The following is a 19990-nucleotide window of genomic DNA, read 5'->3' on the forward strand; positions in this document are numbered from 1 at the left end:
TTGGTTCTGAAACTAAGAACCGTGTCTTATGCTATTGGCGACCTGGCTCTGGAAGCAAACGTGGCTTTAGTCCTCTCTGAGCCCAGACTTGACTTGGGAAAAGTCTATTTCAGCCAAATTCCGTGTGGTCCAACTGCAGTATTGATGAGGCCAGCGTTATGGTTTCAGTTCCTGTGTGGGCCACTTAACTCCTCTGGGAGGAAACGTGTACCCAGAAGGTGCTGCCAGGGGAAGGGGACCAGGGGAAGGCAAGGCTCTGCCCTGGGCCACGTGGCATGTTCCCTCACCCAGGGCTAGCAGACACTTTGCAGGATGCAAGGAAATTGCACCGAAGAATTTAAATCTTGTCCCTGCTGGCATAAGGCTTGCACACGGAGCCTTCTAGAAATGGCCCATCAAACTTCTGCTGAGCAGGTTCCAAATGAAAAGGACAGATACGTAGAAAGTAGTTACTCTTAGCGTCTCCATTCTACAAAAAAACTGAGGCTCAGAGAGTTGAAATGACTTGCCCAGCGTCATACAGCCAGGGGCAGAGCAGGAACCGGAAACCAGGAAGTCTTAGTTCAGAGCCTGTGCTCTTCCCAAAATCACTGTGATTTCTCCCTCTCCCTCATCTCCTACAATCTGACCGCTAGACTCAGCTGGTCCTTCCTGAGTGGTGTGGACCGCAGGTGGCCCTCGTCAGTGCTCCACTCGCTGCCTGTGTTGGTTATCTCTTGCCGGGTAACAAATTACTCCAAAACATCTGCTTACAACAACACACATGTATCACCTCGCAGTTTCCGTGGGCCAGGAGTCCTGGCATCACCTGGCTGGGTCTTTTGACCGTGAGTTGCTCGTAAGTTTGTGGTCATCTCCAGCTCAACCAGGAAGGTTCTGCTTCCAAGTTCACTGCCAAGGTTGTTGGCAGGAAGCAGTTCCTTGCAGGTGGTTGGACTGAGGCCTCGGTTCCTCATGAGCTGTTGGCTAGCGGCCTCCCTTGGTTGCTTGCCATGTGGGCCTCCTCATAGAGCACCTCACAACATGGCAGCCGGTTTCATCTGAGTAAGCAAAACAGAATATGCCAGCAAGAGAGGAAAGGGAGTGCCAGCAAGTCAGAGGTCATGGTCTTTAGAACCTCGTCTCGAAAATGATGTCCCATCTCTTCTGCTCTATTCTGTTCTTTAGACACAAACATAAGGTGTGACTACCAGGAGGCAGGGGTCACTGGGGACCATGTCAGCTACCTGCCTACCCAGGGGAGGGACCTTAGCCCTCTCTGAGTTCAGGTCCTCTTGGCTCTTTGTCTGAACTCAGAGTTGACTCTTAAAGTGGTTTCCCCCAATAAAGCAGCCATCACTGCAAACACTACCTTCAAGCGACCACATATAACAGAGAACTGACCGTGTTTCACATTTGCTCAGAAGTTTCCAGAGGCTCCATGTGCCTTCTTAGACTCGGTGCTCTTCAGGCCCACTTGGCATTTGACTTCTATCACCCGGAGTGCTCATAGTTTCTGGCCCACTGTGCATTCGCAGCCTCATTCCTGCCATTCCCTGTGCCTGGCTGTCCGTTCCCACCTTCTGGCTCCTGTCCCACTCCTAACCCACTCCTACAGCTCCTAAGGTGCCCTCCGCTCCAGGAAGCTTCTCCAGACAGCCCCGGGTACTTCCATCTCCCATGTGGGCTCCCTTTTCTGCAGAGAAGCCAAGGAGGACCTGGCTTGTGGGAAGTAGCTGTCAGGGCTGACCTCTCTTCTGAGGGCCCTGGATGAGTGTGACCAGGGCAGCCCCTGGAGGATAGGACCCGTGTCTTTTTCCTCCGTGCCTCATGAGAGCTCCGCGCCTGGGAACCAATCCTCGGTGAAGTGTTCTGACAGGCTGGTTGAACATTAAACGCAGTAATACATCTAAAGATTTTTGAACGGGGTCTCGCGTCACGAGATACTTGCCAGTGATGGTTTGCTATCACTAAGACTAACTCTTGGCCCTGAGTCTCCAGATCCCGTTTCTGGGGCCTGAAATGTGGCCCTCGAAACCAATGCTGTGTGGGGACGGAATACGAGCGATGCTCCCTGCAGGTGCCCAGCGGTTGTGGCACCTGCTGACCACGTGGTTCTCCCTGTTCCGGGCTCAGCCCCACTGAGGCAATTCCGGGCCCGCTGGAAAAGGGACCTGGCCATCTTCACCCCGCAGGCAGGGGTCTCTTGCTTGGTGCCCCTTGCCCAGCTCCCGTATTTCTCAACTCCGGCGATTTCAGTGGACCGTTTGTTTGCACTGAAGGGAAAAGGCATATGCCACCTGGCAGTTCAGTGTGGCGGCTGAAGCGAGGGCGTGGGGGTTCAAGTCCAGGCGCCGCCACTGACCGGCTCTGTGCCAGGAACAACAACCCCTCTGAGCTGAAATAGCCCAGAGCCCGGCACAGGCTTCGTGGTCAGTCAGGGCTGGTGCGGGCCCCGGGCTGGAATCGACTGCCTCGGGGGTCGGATGCGTTTCCAAATTCAGAACATTTGGGACTTTAGAAAGCTAATATGGTGCTTTTGCCAAGTATCGCGTGAGCCTCTGGCAGCCTAGGGCAGCATTTCCTTATTCTTACGGAAAACTGTGAATAGTTCCCGAAGTCCACGACCCATTTTTGTCCCCAAATAAATTCCAATGCCAAACTTACCAAAACAAATGGGCTTTTCGAGCTTTTGGGGTTTGAAATCACAGATAAGGAAAGCGGACCTGGGATTATGAAGGCTCCCCTTGGAGTCGGGACAAGTGGCCCTGGCGTGTGGGGTTGTCAGAGCCTCCCTCTGTCACCCAGGCTTCTGACATCTCTCTGCTCTTAAGCTGAATCTTGTTTCCAAAACTTAGGGCTCCTTCTCCTTGAAGGAGCTCCTCGCAAAAATCAGTCCAAACGCTGTGAGTGGAGCTTACATTTGCTCAGAGATGCGAACAGGGCCACTGAGGAAGCAGCTTGAGGGCCCCCAGTGCACATGGTTTGCAGAGCTGGGAGTGCAGTGTCCTGGGGAGGAGGGATGTGGATGGTGGCCAGTTGGAATAAGAACAAAAAGGCTCGAAATCTGATCCTTGAGGCAGGCCGAGGCACAGGGGAAGGGGGCAGCTGTGGAGAAATGGACCAAAGAGGCCCAGGATATTGTTTGGACAGATTCTGAGAAGGGCAGGAGGGGAACCAAGCCTGCCTTGAGGAAGGCGGGATGAGGCGCCTCTGGGGTTTGCTACGATTTCTACCTTTACCCATGAGCCTCCCATCCCGTTAGCCGCGGCAGCGGTAACACCAGGAATCACGGAGACAGTGGGTGAAACGAGAGAACTCGCCATCTTGCCTCCCTGACGGGCTGAGCCGGCCGCGGGGGTCTGGGCAGCTTGGTCTGAGGTGGCGCCTCAAGGGAGCCCTCTTGCTACGCTCCGCTGCGGGGGGGGGGGGGGTGGGTGGTAGCACCCCCAGGGCCCAGGGCCTGAGGGCGATGACACTGGGCAGGGGACATGGCCGTGGGGGACGGGTGTGCTTGGCAGGCGGCAGGCCCCTGCACTGGGCTTGAGGCCAGGTTCAAAGGGACACAGGATTTGGAGCCCTATTGTCCCGGTCCCAGCTCTGTTACTTTTGATTTTGGCAAGCTCTTTTCCCTCTCCGGGTCGTACTCTCCCCATCTGTAAGCTGGAGATACTCCTATCCCTGTCTAATGGCGCCGCTGGAAGGATTAAAAGAGGTGAGGTACAAACGCTGGGCGTACGGTCTGGTGCACAAAAATGCTCCACGGATGTTAGCTACTGCTTTTTCTAGAAAGTCCCTGAAACTTACAACACCAGTAACCCAGTGGAGTGGGTTAGACTGCCTCAGTGTCCAGGTTCCTCTCTAGCTGTTGGCAGAGCAGGGGCGGTGGGTCAGGGAGGACATTTGCCAGGGACACGAAGAAGTCAAGTAGAGGACACGAGTCGGTGACCCCAGGAAAGAGCCGAGCCACTGAGTCCGGCCATAGCTTTCTGAGCACCCCCCGCAGGAGACAAGGGGAGAACGTCGGCTGCCCCCTCCCTCCCAGGATGACCGCTGATAGGCCCAGAGAGCCAATGGCAGGGCGAGCACGGGCTAGCCTTGCTGGTCACCCAGCACCAGTGCCAGCAGAAACGCTGCTTCTGCCTTGCCACTGGCATTGGGGGAATGGGTGTCCTCTGTTGTCGCTGTGTTCTTAGAGCCTTGCTTAGGGCCCCAGATGGATGCCAGCACTCGGAGCACCCCTGCTGAAACTGCAGGGCTGCCTCCCCCCTCCTCTTCCCTCCCCTCCACCATTCACACCCACTCCCGAAGCCTCCCACAAGAACCTTTGCCAAAACTCAAGATTCCTCTTGGTTTGAATTTCCAAGGCTGTGCTCACCTGCTCAATAGAGCAGAACCTTTAATTACTGCAGTCTCGGTTAGCACTGCAAATTAAAATCTCTACATTTGCACCATGACCCCTCATGGAAAACAGAAATGATAAAACCAGGCTAGACCAAGACAACTGTCTCTTCTTGTCAAAGTGACATCGGCTCCACTTTCCACCCGAGAAAGATTCAGGAGAGGCACCGTGTAACGATTCAACAATTCTACACGCTAACTCGGTGCTCATCACATTATGTGACTTTTGAGACTAATATGACACAGTGCGTTAATTATACTTGTATAAAAAAACTTTAATTTTTTTTTAGATTCAAATTTAAGAAAAAGAGAAGGAGAGTTGAGAGTGATGGTGCTCCTGGGGAGCCTCCTTCCAGTCTCAAATTGTTCATAAGCATTGGAAAGCAGGTGACAGTTCTCTTGCTAACGTACTGGACACCCCCCCCCCACTCCCGGGAATCAGATGTACCACATATTGTCAGGGAGGACCTGTGACCTTGGATTTGCTGGTCCTTTCACTGGTTTCCTTTAGTTCTTCTCTTGTTTTCAGGGTAAGGGCTGGGAGAGAACCCTCCTAATAGGGCTCCCCTATTAGGAGAAAAATTTCCTTGCATTTGTCTTTTACTAATTCTGGCACAAAGCATCACGGATTTCAGTCCGGAAGTGAGTCCCGCTGCAGTGCAAGAGCCGAGGCCTCTGGGCAAGCTGTCACCAGGCGCGGGAGGATGGGGGCGGTGAGTCAGGTTCCCCGGGTCATGGCTGGGCTGGCTCTACACGCATCTTCTCTGCCAGATGGGGCAGCCTTTTCCTGAATAAGCATCTTCATTTTGTCTGTGAGCACAACTGTACACACAAGCTTACTTTTTCCTTTCTTTCTAAATTGGGCTGCAAAACGCTATTTCGTTTGGGGAAGCCTTTTTTTAGCTGCTTTGGGAGGAAATATAATTAGACACAGTGTAACATACATTTTTGAAAATTCAGGGACCGGTTTCTCCGTGGTGACCAAGTTTCGTTTCAACCACTCTGAATGGCCATGAAACGAAACTCCACTGGGCGCTGAATTTGGGAAATGCAGACTCAGAACTTGGTACTAATATTACCCAGAATCTGGTTTTTCTTTCTGTTTCTCTTCTGGTTTCTGAGAATCATTAAGGATCCTCCACCTCAAAGCTATGTCCCTTTTTCAAAAAGCAGAATTTTTTTTTTTTTAATGCACTGCTTGTCAAGTACTAACCCTTTAAACATCGGTGGTACTTTTTGTCTCTGCAGTGAGGTCCACGCCGAAGCTGATAGGGGTGCAAAAAGCCCCCAGTCAGAGGCCTCGATCATAGAGATCAACAGAGCGCATTTTAGAATTGCTTAGTGATTGCATTATGAAGGCTCAAACACAACCATTTTGAGAAACCTCCTATCAAGTTTTTGTGGGTTTTTTGTTTGTTCATTTCTCCTTAAAACACTTGAAAAGAAACCATGAACTTCACTGAAGCTGAGGTGCTCAGAATGAGATGTTTAGAAACAAAGCGTATAAATTGTTTTCTTTTGCAGCATTTACCGAGACGACCTGCTTATTTCTTGCTGTAAAACCAGGGAAGGTTTTCAGAGAGTAGAAGAGGACAGAAGTGCTCTGAGCTGCTGTTGTGATCCCAAGTGAAAAGTTAGCAAAACGTAAAAGTGTCCAGAGTGAGTGGAAAATCACAGGGGGCCTGCGCGCTTCAGCTGTGGCCCTAACACCCCACACGCAGGGCCGGACGGCGATCCGCGCATGCGCACTAATGGGACTCCGCTGCCTGCCCCCTTCCCCGCCGCATCCCCCGCAGCCACTCCCTGTCAAACCCGTGAATGGCCGCATAGCACAGATTTAGGAAACCTCTTCTGAGTCCATTTGTACTTTTAGCCTCTTCTTTCCCTTGGGGGTTGACAAATCCCAAGATCTGGGCCTGCTGCTAAACGTGGCCGTGTGTGTGCCCTGGCTGGCTGCTCGTGAACTTGAGGGTGGGCAAAAAAAAGCAAACCCCTCACCACCAAAGAACTTTCTGTTTTTTTTCTAAGGAGTCGAAAAACTTTGGATTTCTGTTGGATCTCGTTAGTTGTTGCCCACGGTGACAGATAATGCTTTGTCTGTTTGTGTGTGTGTGTGTGTGTGTGTGTTTTGTTGTCATGAGTTGACTCATTTGAGTCCCTCCCATCAAAAGGAGTTGAAAGTCAAAGGAGCTGTTGAAAGTCAAAATGCATGCACAGGTCCAGAGAGATCTCATTTCCACTGCAGAGGCACAGGTGCCCCCAGCACAGCCTTCCCGTGCTCCTGCCTCCCAGCAGACCACCAGGCTTCTGAGACAGAATGGAGTCAGTGAAGAGGCAGCGTTTCTCTCTTTCTTCCATACTTTGGTCCTTCTCCCATGTGAACAAAGTTTCCTGTTGGATTAGGACATGTGCAGCTGGGAATCGCACCGAGCCCACACAGCTCGATTTGGCTGTTGAAGCTTAGGTACCCAGGCAAAAGGGAAGCAGGCACTTCAAGAAATTATCACACAGCTTTGGCCTCAACATGGCCCTTGAAGGCTTAAAAGGTGCATAGCCTATTTCGTCAGAAAGTATTCCAAATTTTGCTTTGCTCTGGGGGGCTTTGGATTGGAATCCAAAGGCGCAAGTTCTAGCTGGTTATCCCCCCTGAGCAGAAGAGGGGAGCACAGTTGTGGGGAGCTAGACTTTTTCCATGGGTCCATGGCTGGGTGGTACATGAAGAGAATTTGCCAAAGCCAGCTAACTCTCTAGGCCAATAGATGAAGGTGGACTCCTCGTTTACAGTTTTGAGTGATGATCGTATATTTCCAGGTGACCGAGTTTTGAAAGGTGTGGGAGGCCCCCAGCCTCCTCTGAGTGGGAGTCAGTGGGAATGATTCCATGACCCTTTCACTCTATCAGGCCACACTTTCAAAAACAAGCTCTGGAAAATGAAAACAGAGAAAATGTTGACCCCCATTAGGGTGGCTATTATTTAAAACAAAACAAAACAAAAAACAAAACAGAAAATCACAAGCACTGGTGAGAATGTGGAGAAATTGGAAATCGTGGGCACCATGGGTAGGAATAGAGACTGGCGTGGCCAGTGTGGGAAATAGTATGGCAGTTTCTCAAAATGCAAACATAGAATTACTATATGACCCAACAATTTCACTCATTGGCACAGATCCCAAAGAACTGAAAACAGGTCCTTGAACCGAAATCTGTTCACCAGTGTTTACAGCAGCTCTTTCCATAGCAGCCCAAAGGTGAGAAGAACCCAAATGCCCGTAACCAGTGAATGGGTAAGCACAGTTTATCTGTCCGTATTACAGACTATTATGTAGTCTTAAAGAGGAAGGGAATTCTGACACCTGCTACTATGTGAATGAGTTTTAAAGACATTATACTCAGTGGAAGAAGCCAGACACAAAAGGACAAATGCTGTACGAGTCCACTCCCGTAGGTACTTAGAGTAGGCGAATTTATAGAGACAGAAAGCAGTGCGGTAGATGCCTGGGGTTGGGGGAGAGAAAAGGGGAAGTTGCTGCTTAACGGGGGTCTAGAGTTTCAGTCTGGGTTGAAGAACACGTTCTGGAGATGGATGGTGAGGATGGTTGCACTTAAAATGGTTCAAATGGCAACTTTTACCACAAAAAAAGAAAAACTTGAGTTTTGAAGCACTTGTCAATCCTGTCCTCATCAGAAAGAATATTTTGTTTTCAAATAATATGAGTGTGCAAGGCAAAGATGGCCTTGGGCCGAGCTACATGTTTTCTGTCCAAGACAGGCGCCGTAGTGACTACGTGGGTGCCTATCATCTTCGTGAGCCAGCTGGGGTTTCTGGATGTCTAGTGAGGTGCGTAGCCAGCACTTAGAAATCACTTTCTTGGTCAGTTGAAGGCAATTTCTGTCCTTTCTGGGTATTTTGGAGACATGACAACACATGGGTCAGGGAACGGAGAAGCGACCATAGACAGGAAGAGACATTATCTCTGCTTCTGACTGGGTTTAAGAAACCCCACTTGCTTCCTTGGTCCTCCGGTGCGTCTACAAGTCTAGACATACTACGATGATTCACAGCTTGCTGATTAATGCAAGAGCCAACAGGATGATGCTGGGGACTCGCCATGTGTGACTAGCTTTCTGTGCAAACTCTCCCTCTGGAGCAAGTGCCGGGCCCTAGAGTAGAGCTCTGGAAGAAGTTAAGGTTCTCAACCACAATGTGAGCCAGCTCCTAAGGCCTTGACTCTGGCACACAAAGTAGGAAGTAAGGGCCTCTGACCAAGGCCCAGATGACTTTTGAAAAAGTCGACACACCTGCTTCTTGTGTCCCAACTCACGTGCCCAGCTCCCAAGACATTTGGTTTCCACATTTCAGGGCTTGGTGAGGTTCACGTTGTAATCAGTTATTTGGGTCTTGTCTGCAGCACCACTTGATATCAACAAGGAAGAAGGCTTCTCTGGCTCTGTCAAAGTGAGCTGAGCGACCCTTTGGAGGAATGAATGGAAGCTGGCAGGAAGGGGGGATTAGACAGATGAATTACATCTGCTGGTGTTGCTGAATTAGGCTCTTGGGACTATTTTTGAGTGTTTCCGAGTAATTAGGGGTAGAAACTCGCAGACTTCAAGGCTGAGGAACTCAGTCTCTCACATGGGGCCGCCCCCCACCCCCCAGCTCCGACCATGCTGCATTTTTCTGGTCCAGCTGTGCCTGGCATTCCCCAAGAGTGAGATCTGAGAACACAGGGTTCCTCCAACCCCTAACGCACCCACAGTTGCTCACCCCCAGGAGTGGTTTGCACTGGCTGTTCTGCGGTGCTGGTGGTCATCGTTTGATGCATCGTGGAAAGACAGAACAGGACCTCTGGCAGCCATTTCGCATAGCACAGTGACAGCAGCACATAAGAACCGCCCCTCCCTCCCCCAAAAAAGTTGGCTTGGAAATGCAGGCCACTTTTTTTTTTTTTTTTAAGATTTTATTTATTTATTTGAGAGACAGAAATCACAAGTAGGCAGAGAGGCAGGCAGAGAGAGAGAGGAGGAGGAAGCAGGCTCCCTGCAGAGCAGAGAGCAGAGCAGAGATGCGGGGCTCCATCCCAGGACCCTGGGATCATGACCTAAGCCGAAGGCAGAGGCTTTAACCCACTGAGCCACCCAGGCGCCCCGATGCAGGCCACTCTTACCACTGTCCCCCCCCACCACATGTGAGATCCTTTCGTGCCACTCGGAGCTGGCACAAGTATTCCCCACAGAAACCAGTGTGTTTCAGCCAGTCCTGAGAGCAAAGCGAGTGCCTTTCCTGACTCACAGCCTATTTCTAAGTCTGCTGTTTCCCTATGGCGAGCGCAGTGTCAAACAAGCCCATTTTGAAGGCCGTTCAGCCTATGTTCTTCTCTCTTCAGGCTTCAATTGTAACTTAGAAGTTCTTCTAAGTTCCAGTTGTCTTTGAATAAGCTCTCACCCTTGGTTTAAAAATTTCAAAAAAGTTAAAACAAAAGCATTAAGAGGTTTTCTTCACTAGCTCACGAGTGTGGATTTTTACATTCTTTGTGGAAATGACAGTTTGAGGGTTTTGTTTTGTTTGTCATTTTGACAGCTGTATTGTTTGTGTCTTTTATTTGCTTCATTAGTTTTTCATTTGGAAGTGTCTTCCTTGGCAGACTAATTACATTACAAGGAGATTCCTTCCCGCTACCCGCTAGAAAGGTCTTCTGACCTCAGGGTCCTTGAGAGATTTGAAGACAAGCGTGACATTACCCCCCGAGTCTTCTCTCCCCAGTTCTTCACCCCTGTCCTGGAGGCTTGCCTCTGACCTGAGCGTAAGGCACTGGAGTGAGACCCTCGGGGTGGGTGAGGCTTTACTCAACTGAGCGAAATGCTCCTGCCCTATCAGTCCCATTCAGAAGGGAACGGGAAGGTCACGCTTTGTTCCTGCCTCCCAAAATCTCATTTGCCGTGGTGCCAGCAGCATCTCCTCTTGGCCCTGCCTGAGCTCCTTTTCCAGGCAAACTCCAACCTATATACCTCCCCACTCCCAGAAGAGGTACCCGAAAGCCGAGTGTTTCTCTGTAAACTTGCACTTGACTTGTGTCTATTTCCCACTCTCGGGGTAAATAAAGTCTGTGACAGAATATTGGACTAGGGATGAGAAACTGGAATGAGCCCTCATGATTGTCTCTAGAGCCATCAGCATCCTACTTGGCAACACCGCTTATGGGCTTTTAATATTTTGTTTACAGTTATTACCTCTGAAATTTCTACTTTCTGGTATGTTGTCAGACTTTTCAAGGGATTTAAAAATTCAGGAGCTCAATGCCAATAATTGCTTTTAGGAGCTAGCCCTGCCTATTTTCTATAGATGACTTCCAGTTTGGACCATCAATTATTTTCCTCACAGAAACCCACAAAGTACATATTCGAGTTACTTGGAATCGGATATGAACTAGGAATCCTTAATGTAGTTCGGCTTCTAAAATGTGTATCGCACTCAACTCATGCAAAACAGAGCAGTTAAGAGCTTGAGCAGCCCACTTGAGATCTGAGTGAAGACCCCAAGCCTGTCGCCATTGACCCGCACCAGCCGCCTTTGCCGGAGCAGGTCGCACGCGCGGTTCATGTGTGGTAGATTTCTTTGTAAACTGGTCCGGGCACAAAGGAGCATGGCTTGAGGCTGACCAGTGTCCAACAAGCCCTGGGCTTCATCACTGGGAATGGGATGCTCTCCAACGGGAGGCTGGAAGTATAGCCCGGACCTCATGAACTCAGAGGTCTGGGTCACGAATGACAGGAAAACCAGCTCATACTGTCTTGGCCAATGAAAGGAGCTGACTGAGTCCTATAAGTGCAAGTCCAGAGGTTGGGTCCACTTCAGGGGTGATTTGAATCGGTAGCTCAACAGTTACAGAGAAAGCTGTTTTTTTCCTGCGCTCTGGTCCTGGGCCTTCATCCTCAAGCTGGCTCCCCCTTGTGGGCACACACAGCTGCCAGCAGCTCCAGGGGCTCCAGGCTTCCTCTTCCCTCATCCAGCCGAGCTGGAGAGAGAGTCACTTCTAGAAGCTCTGTCGGAAAAACAAGGAGGCTTCTTTCCCAGAACACCCTGATTGCATGTCTACTACGCCACTTCGTGGGAGTGGAGCTGAGCGCCCCACTTCTAGAGCCCTGGGTGACACCAGGTTCCCCCAAAGCTTATAGGGGCGAGCAAGGCCGACTGAGCTGTCATAACTGACCTCCTCCGCCATCCACATCCATCTGCCCCCTCCTTCCCAAGCACAGGCCTCCCAAACTGCTATAGGAAGCCTGTTTACTCCCTCCCCAAAGGGATTCAGCTCCAATCTAGGAAACAGCAGGTGATGCACCGTCCTCATGTCCCAGGACACCTTAGGGCTTTTGGAAGGTTAACAAGCTTCTAGAATTTAATAGTTAGGAACTGAATTGTGAAGATCGTCAATCCATCCTCTTCACTGCCCATAGAGCACCGTGCTCCTTGGGAAGACCATGGGGCTCCTGAAAACAGCCCCGTCTTAACCCATAGCCTTAAGCCTCATGTTGCAAGCATTCCCCCAAATATCCACAACCTGGGTGTTAGTTGGGTCTTCAGAGAGGAGTGGCCCTGGGTATGGCTATGACATAGATCAAGTTGATTTGAGAACTTTGCCAGTTTCCCGGAGTCCCTCACCTGGCCAACGTCTCGTCATCCTTCGGGTCACAGCTGAAAGCTCGGTTTTGCCATGAAACCACCACCCAGACTAGGTTGGGTTCTCCTGTGTGTTCTCAAACACTCTGCACTTATCAAGCTATACCAGGAATCTTCGTTTCGGTGTTTCAGTAAATACGTGTCGCACAAATATATAAAAGGTTGACTGAGCAGGCTGCAGCTACAGTACTAGATGACTACACTATACGTTTTACAAGACAGGATGACAGGTGTTCCAGAGGAAGCAAACAGACAGACAGACACACACACACACACACACACACACCACGGAGAACCCTAGTGTCCTTGGCAATGGCACGGACAGTTTAGGAGCCTCTGTCTCCCTCCTCTCTGGCAGTCTGGTACATCAGGGGCCTAGGGGACCTCCCTACCTACCAGACCCCTGGGCCTCCTGGCCCTACACAGCAGCCCCTTGAGTACCCATCTCCCTCCTGTCCCACGCGCATCTGGTTTGTAGATGGGCAGTTGGGGGAAAGCGAGAGACGCCCCTCAGTTCACAATAGGCTCCAGGCAGCCAGGTCCAGAAAGCTGATCTGGGTAAACCCCTCACTTTTCTACTGAGGTATGGGAGTCCCACAGTCCCACAAGGTCATGAAGTGATTGGCTCTGAGTAACTCCTGGCGTCCCCTGATTCCCAGCACAGGTCCTGAGCTCATAAATTCTGCTCTTGAAGCAGGCACATGGCTTCAAATCTGGGGACGGGATATGAACTTCATGTGCTCTTGACAGTTTATCACCACTGCTGTAAAACTCTGCTATTAAATATAATTTTACAATAAACTAAACCCTTAAATGAATTTATTCAGAGAAGGCCAATTATTTACTAAAGTCCACAAACTAGCTAGCAGTATATCCTGCACATACTGACTTTGAAGACACTATCTAAGTTTAGTGTAACTGATGGACCCTTTTTCATTGGATGTCCACACATCAAAAAGGACGTCTGTTCATCCAGCATTAGTGATAGGTCATGCATATGTTTGCCTTTCTGGTTCCCAGAGCTAGACCTCATTTCTTCAGAACAGCCCCGTAATCCACCCATTTACTGGGTTGCAAAGCTTCAATGAGGGAGAGAGAGCAGTACGGTAGCTACCAGAACTTTCTCTTCGGGGCAGTGTACTGTATTTACTGAGGGCTGCTGGACATGTCCAGCGTTTCCCCATGACTTGTGTAGCCCAGCTTATAACTGGGTTGAGGAAGGAAAATAACAGAAAGAGATATCTGGCCCAGGAAATTCTGGAAACTCCAATAAAACTCAGACAGAAATTAAGTCTCTGAGCTGTGAGCCAAGTGTGTAAGGGAAGAGACAGGGGAGCACTACTTGCGTTGCTCACTGCTCCCTGTGGCACCTCCCGGGCAGTGTAAGGAGTAGTTGGGAGGAAGGGTTTTCTTTGTATTTGGGGCAGGAAGAAGAACTGAGTAGCCACGTGCTCCTTTGTGTCTGTCTTCAGTATGGGGTTAGAAGCCTAAGACGTGCATTGGGGTGAGAGAAGCCTCTGCCCACAGTGCAGGTGGTCCGTGACGACTGGGTACCAGAGAAGGACTGGGTAAGAACAACCTTGAACTGCAGTGCAGCTCCAGGAAAGTTTCAGCAAGGCCAATGGAGAGTCCTTGAGCCAGAGTTGCCGCTGGAAAAGTCCCATACCTCACAGGAGTGGGCTTACATTAGTATACCTGCCATGTTCCTACAATGGTTGGGAGTGGGGTCAGGGCCACATATGGTGACAAAGCCAAAGGGATGGCTCCTGAAGGCTATCAGCCAATGGTGCCCCCCATGGCAGGAGATCTGAGCAGATCTCCACATCACCGTATCCTTCCTGCAGTAGCTATGACAGGACAGGCCCTTCCTTGAGTTTGGGGTGGACAGATAGTGACAGGAACCAGTGCAAGGGTAGCGCCAAATTGGCTACTTTGGAGAATGAGGCCAAGGCTAGTTTGATTGGTTTGTAGGTGGACTGTGCTTCTTCCCTGCCTCTCCGTTCAGTGTTTGGATTCTTGGTTCCCTTCCCCCTTTCTCCTTGTGTGTTTAATTCACTCTTTGAACCCAGGTCTAGGAAAATACAACCATATGCATTTGGAAGACGTTTAAAATGAATTGGCTGGCTGGCTTTAGTTTCCATCCTAAGCATCTAAAGATGCTTGGGCCTTGCATGTGAGGTCAACTGAAGAGACTAAAGTCATTTGAGAAATCAGCAAAATGAATCTTCAGCCTCTTGACTACACAAGGAAGAGTCCAAGCTTGTCTAGGGCCTAAGAATCTCTGTCTTAGTCGCCTTTGTATCACAACATCAGAGAACATGAATATTGAAAGAAACCTTGGAGGTTGTCTAGGTCAATGACATCCTTTTACAGAAGAGGACACAGGGAGGACCTAATAGGGAAAAGTAGACCAATACCCTTTAGGAACAAAGATGCAAAAATTCAAAAAAAAACAAAAACAAAAACAAACCTAGCAAGTCAGTCCAGTAACATATAAAAGAATTATACACTGTGACCAAGTGGGCTTTATCCCAGGAAAGCAAGGCTGGTTCAACCTATGAAAATCATTCAATGTAATGAACCATATTAACAGAACAAAACAACAACAACAACAAAAAACCCACCATCTCAATAGACACAAAAGGAAAGGGACTTTCTCAAGCTCAGAATGTTAATAGCAAAGCCCGGGCTACACTCAGGTGGCCCAGCTTCCAAGCCAGAAGGAGGAGTGGGGACGGAAGGTGGAACTAGCCCTTCCCTGTGCAGGTACTGCCCGGAGCCCATATGGAGGAATTTCCCCTTGTCCTTCCAGCCCATTCTCACAACAGCCCCTGACAGTGGGCGCTGTCGTTGCCCTTACTTTCTGCATGAAAAAGTAGCCTTAGAGAGACAATGGGACTTACCTGAGTCTACCTGGATGCCAAGCATAAGGAGGAACTAAGCCGAGACCCCAGGTCTCCTGACTCCCCCGCTGGCTCTTTCCTTGCCCTTCACCACTTCCTTCGTTGATTGGTGCCACTGGCTTAACCGGGTTCCATTAGTTCTCAGATCATGTACTGCCAAGCCGAGTAGATGGGCTTTTTGCTGAGAGCAGGTGGGAGTGTCCTCCAAATTCTCTGGGGGAAGAGCCCCTCCCCTGTGCCAGTGTGTGACAACTCTCAGAGCCCAGGCTGTTAACTTAACATGGTAGAATCTGGGCTAAGTGGCCATTTCTATATGCTATTGGCTAGAACATATGTGCAAGGACTAGAGATCTGTAAAGAAGCATAGGGGAAGCCAGAGGCCAGAAGGCTGGGATGTGTGGGCCAGTGGGGGAAAAGAGAGGAACGAGGCTGTTCCTTTGTTCCTGGAAAAGCTAAGGGCCAGGCTGGCCTGGCTTTTGGCAGGGCCTAGCTCAGTGAGATCCCTTGCTACTGAGTTCTGGCTCTTCCCGGTGGGACGAGAAGAAGACAGACATTTCAGAGAGTCAGGGAGTGAGACACAGCAGGGCCAGTATGCCATGAGGTATCTTCTTTTGGGCCTCACATCTGAACATCTCAGAGGAAGCTATACTGAAGGCCCAGTTTTCCAGGCTTCCTCTGGAGGTGTTCACCATGGCCTCCAGAAGCTTCTTCTCTTCAAAAACACATTTGGAGAGTGCCCCACACCACCCCTCACCCGAATCTAGGCCCTGAGGCTTCAGGCCATTCCCAGACTTTCACAGAACCACTCTGCCTGTTTAACTCAGAAACATGGGCTGCCCTTTCTCCTGGCTCTCTCTGAGAATCACAGAGAGGTTGAAAGCAGTTAACTTTGTATGGTCTACTCTTTTCTCTTCCTCATGCCATCTGCCTTGCATATAGATATGTTTCCACCCGGCCACACACCAACACTGCACACGCTACCCGCCACTCTTCTTTCCTCCTGTCCTAGCACTTAGACCAGGGACAGTGGCTTCCTTTGGATAGCGGGCTTGCAAGGAGGCACCCTGGACTGGGAATCAGTTGTGCTGAGTTCTAGTCTTCTCTGACTTGGGGCCACGTTCTTCACTACCATGAGCCCCAGAGTTTCTACCTACCAAGTAGGGAATTGGTAGCAACCAGTATTTCTCAGAAGGTGGCATTGCCGGATGCCACTCCCAAAGACCGAGTCCCTGCAAATCAGCAGAACTAGGTGCTCTCTGTGTCTCTCAGACTCTCCGACTCTCCATCTTTAGCTTGCTTGACCACCTTCTTTCCTCTGATTTTTTTTTAATTGTGCTCAAATACACATGACATAAAAATGGTAATCTTTTAGTGTACAGCTCAGTGATATTAAGTACCTTCCCTTTGTTGTGCAACCATCTCCACGATCCACATCCAGAACTCTTTTTATTTTGCAAGACTGAAATGCTGTCCCCATTAAACAATAACTGTCTGTGACACACTGCCTGCAGCCCTTGGCAACCACTATATCTACCTGGCAGGAGGGATACCATGATCACCAAGGTGGTTTTTCCAGAACCAGTTTTATCCATTGCTTGTCAGTCTTGAGCAAACCATGGACCTCTCCGTCTACAGAAAATGGTGCCTCGCATTGGTTGACCTCTCATTTCCCTTCAAGTTACAAAAGTTCTAGGGTGAGAGAGCGAGGAGGCAGCCCCAGGGAGACAGAATGGGTCAGAAGAAGACAGAAGATGAGGGTTCCAGTAAAAAGAAAGTAAAGAATGATGTCCCACAGCCATAAAGGTTGGAAAGGAAGGAGACCGGCCAGTCAGTTATGAGAAAGAGGCAGAGTCAGAGAGCATGGGCCCATTTGTAGTTAGAATACATATTTGCACATCCATGTGGACAAAATCTGGGGAATCCTGAGCTCCGGAAGTACTGGCATCCTCACCAGGGGTCAGAGAACCGACACCAGACCAACCATCAATCTCATGAAGAGTGTGCGGTGCTAGGTCCTCCCAACCTTGACCCCACCCTAAACTTGTCGGACTGGGGCATCTCCAGAGAGCTGGGGTTGGCCTTGAAAAAGAAAATAGGGTTGAAATTCCAAAGGGACTTTCTCCTAACCTGTAAACTGATGATTTTTTATGAATTTGAGTTGTTCCTTTGACATAGCACTGTGTTTTCTATTTACATGGTTCCTGTTTTTTTTTTTTTCTAATCCTGATTTTCTTGAATCTGTATGTTATGTACAGAAGAGCATATAAGGCATATGATAGTAAGACCAATAGCCATGTACCCACCAACCAGGTTAAGAAATGGAACATTGAAAATATCTTAGTAGCCATCTGTGTATCCATCCCACTCCCCAGAGATAACGACTCTCCTGACTTCAAGAGCCAACTCTAGGAAGGCATCCTAGGCCTCTTGGTGAGCTTCCAGCTCTTCTTAGGTAGATCAGGCAGTCACCAATCTCTTTAGGTAGTTATTGTCTGCATAGATTTCCACAGAGGGCTCCTCCCATCTGTTTTGCATTGATCTTCATTAATTTCAATTTTCGGTGGGGACCTTTTCATTTTCCAGTCTCTTGATTACAAGAGTAATCTTTGGAGTAAACTTAGAAAGTACAGGCAAATATAGAGAAAACACAAACTCCATGAGGTACTAAAATATATAAATATATGATATATAAATAAGCCAGGAATAAACACTGTTAATATGTTGTGATATAGCATTTCATTACTTTTTCTTTTTTAAAAAGATGTATTTCTTTATTTGAATGACTGAGCACATGAGCAGGGGGCGGGCTGAAGGAGAGGGAGAGGGGGAGGGAGAATCTCAAGCAGGCTTCACAACCAGCACAGAGCCCCAAGTGATCTCAGAACCATGAGATCATGACCTGAGCCAAAATCAAGAATCAGATGCTTAACTGACTAAGGTCTCCAGGTGCCCCTTGTTATGTTTTCTATGCAGAGCTATGTCTTTCACATTATTTCACCAGCTTTGTATATAGCTTTATCTTTTATTGTGAAAGATAGCGTAGACACAGAAAAGTGCACAAGGTCTCTACGTCCAGTTTAAAGAAGTATAAAGTGAAACCCTGTGTCAACACAATTAGGTTGAGAAGTAGAATGTTGCCCTAACCTAACCCTAACCCTCCCCAAGTTGATCCCCTTGTGCCTCTTGTGATCCCAGCCTCTCCACTCTGTAGAGGCAACCACTCTCTTGATTCCGACGTCATCATTCTCTTGCATTTCTAGATAGTTTCATCACTTATGAATGAAATCTTAAACAAGCAGTCATTTCATGTTGAAGAACTGAGCAGTGAGCACAAGCTAATAGTGGTACTCAGGCTCTTTGTTGCTTATGCATTAAGCTTGTGCTGAAGGCTTCCAGAAGGGAAGCTGAGTAGTCTTGGTCACTGTCCGCCCCCAGCTCCCCTTTTAGGGAAGTCGGTGGCCCAAGGCACAATGGACTGGGGCATGTATAGAGCCCACCACCATCGGGATGCCTGGCAGAGTCATGGGCATGGTACTAGACACCCGGAAGAGATATAGATTTCAAGCTTGCCACAGCCTGCCTCCAAGTCCTCCAGCCTCCAGGCATAGGTCAACACAGGACACCTTTTTGGGGCGAAGTGGGTGTCCTCAGCTGATCCAGGGAGCAGGATCTAGAAAGCAGAGCAGGAATTCAGCAGCGACTCCCGGACGAGGAGGGGGGCGGGGATCCAGGCTCTTTCCCTTTGCTTTGGCCCCTCCAACCACTTGGTTTCCCTTCCAGAGACAACCTGGGGCTGAACCCAGTGGAGATTTGGCCATCCCCACCAAGCTGTTTTTCCACCTTCCCCTCTGATGTCTTGTGATTCAGTTTCCTGGGGCTGCATAGTCAGTTAACCTTGTTTCTAGCTATTCTTTAACTTGGGAAACTGTGGTGTGGTTGTCTTCTCTCCTGTTCTCCTTCTCCTTGTGAGATTGTGTCTTTAAAAACAAAACAAAACCCTTACCACATTTTTAGTGGGGCTCTGGGAGGGAGTGAAGTTGGATGCTTGCATTAAATTGGTTGTCTAAATCCGGAAGTCTCCAAAGGAAATCCTGCCGCTCCCTTCCTCGGTTGCCCAAATGTGATGGTTAGTTGGATGGCTCCTTTGGCACCCTGGGGCCTATCAGCAGTGCTCACTGGACCCAGCAGGGAGACCCTGGAGGGGAAAGAATGTGAGGACTCATAAGCATGAGGGTTAGGCTTTGGACATTGCATGGTTAGTGTTTGTAATTAAAAGCCTGGATTTGGGAGTAGGTCAGACCCAGGTTTGGCTTCCAGCTCTGCCCCTTACTTAACTGTGGACTTGGAGCAAGTTACTTCATTTCTGTGAACCTTATTTTCCTCCCTATAAAATAAGGAATAGTAATGGTACCCATCTTTCAGGATTGTCTTGGGAATTCAAGGGGATTACATTTAATTCAGTGCCTGGCACATTGTACATGGTCAGCACACGGTAAGTGTTAACATCACTGTCATCATCCTGAGACCCTAGAAACCTTCCAGAATCTGTCAGAGCAACTTGAGCCACAGGCCTCTCCTGGCTGCTGAAGCTCTGGATTCCAGAAAGCCTTGATGCCCTACCCCTTTACCCAGCCCTTGAAGTTCTCCACAGCAATGCTTGTGACCTCACCATGCTCCTGGGATGTTTTCCAGGGCCCACCTGCCCTGACCAACCCCAGTTTTTCTAGCTAATTACCCAGCAGCTCTGGCCACACTACAAAAGGGCCCCAGATAAAATGGCCAGCCAAAATATCAGCAGTGGACTGCAGACGTGCCCTGCTCCTGGCTCTATGGGAGACCCCGAGGAGCACACCAGTCTCTAGCTTGTGTGGTTCACAGGCCACCTGCCTCCTCATTGGGATTCATGCTGCATACAATTTTTTCCTTCATTCCTTAACTGATGTATACATTATTGATTTGCCTTTTTGTGCTCTCTCAGCAAAGTAGCAGTTTACCAGTTGAACTTAATCCTGTGATTAAATTCCAAGTCTGA

At 49.3% G+C, this 19990-nt stretch overlaps 1 protein-coding gene across 3 annotated transcripts in view; it reads left to right on the top strand.

Annotated features, from left to right (window-relative positions):
- MAMLD1 (mastermind like domain containing 1) overlaps positions 1 to 19990 on the top strand; it is a 108696-nt gene that overhangs the window by 73686 nt on the left and 15020 nt on the right. The window lies entirely within an intron of this gene.

This window comes from Mustela lutreola, chromosome X (assembly GCF_030435805.1).
Source record: "Mustela lutreola isolate mMusLut2 chromosome X, mMusLut2.pri, whole genome shotgun sequence".
Taxonomy (NCBI): Eukaryota; Metazoa; Chordata; class Mammalia; order Carnivora; family Mustelidae; genus Mustela; species Mustela lutreola.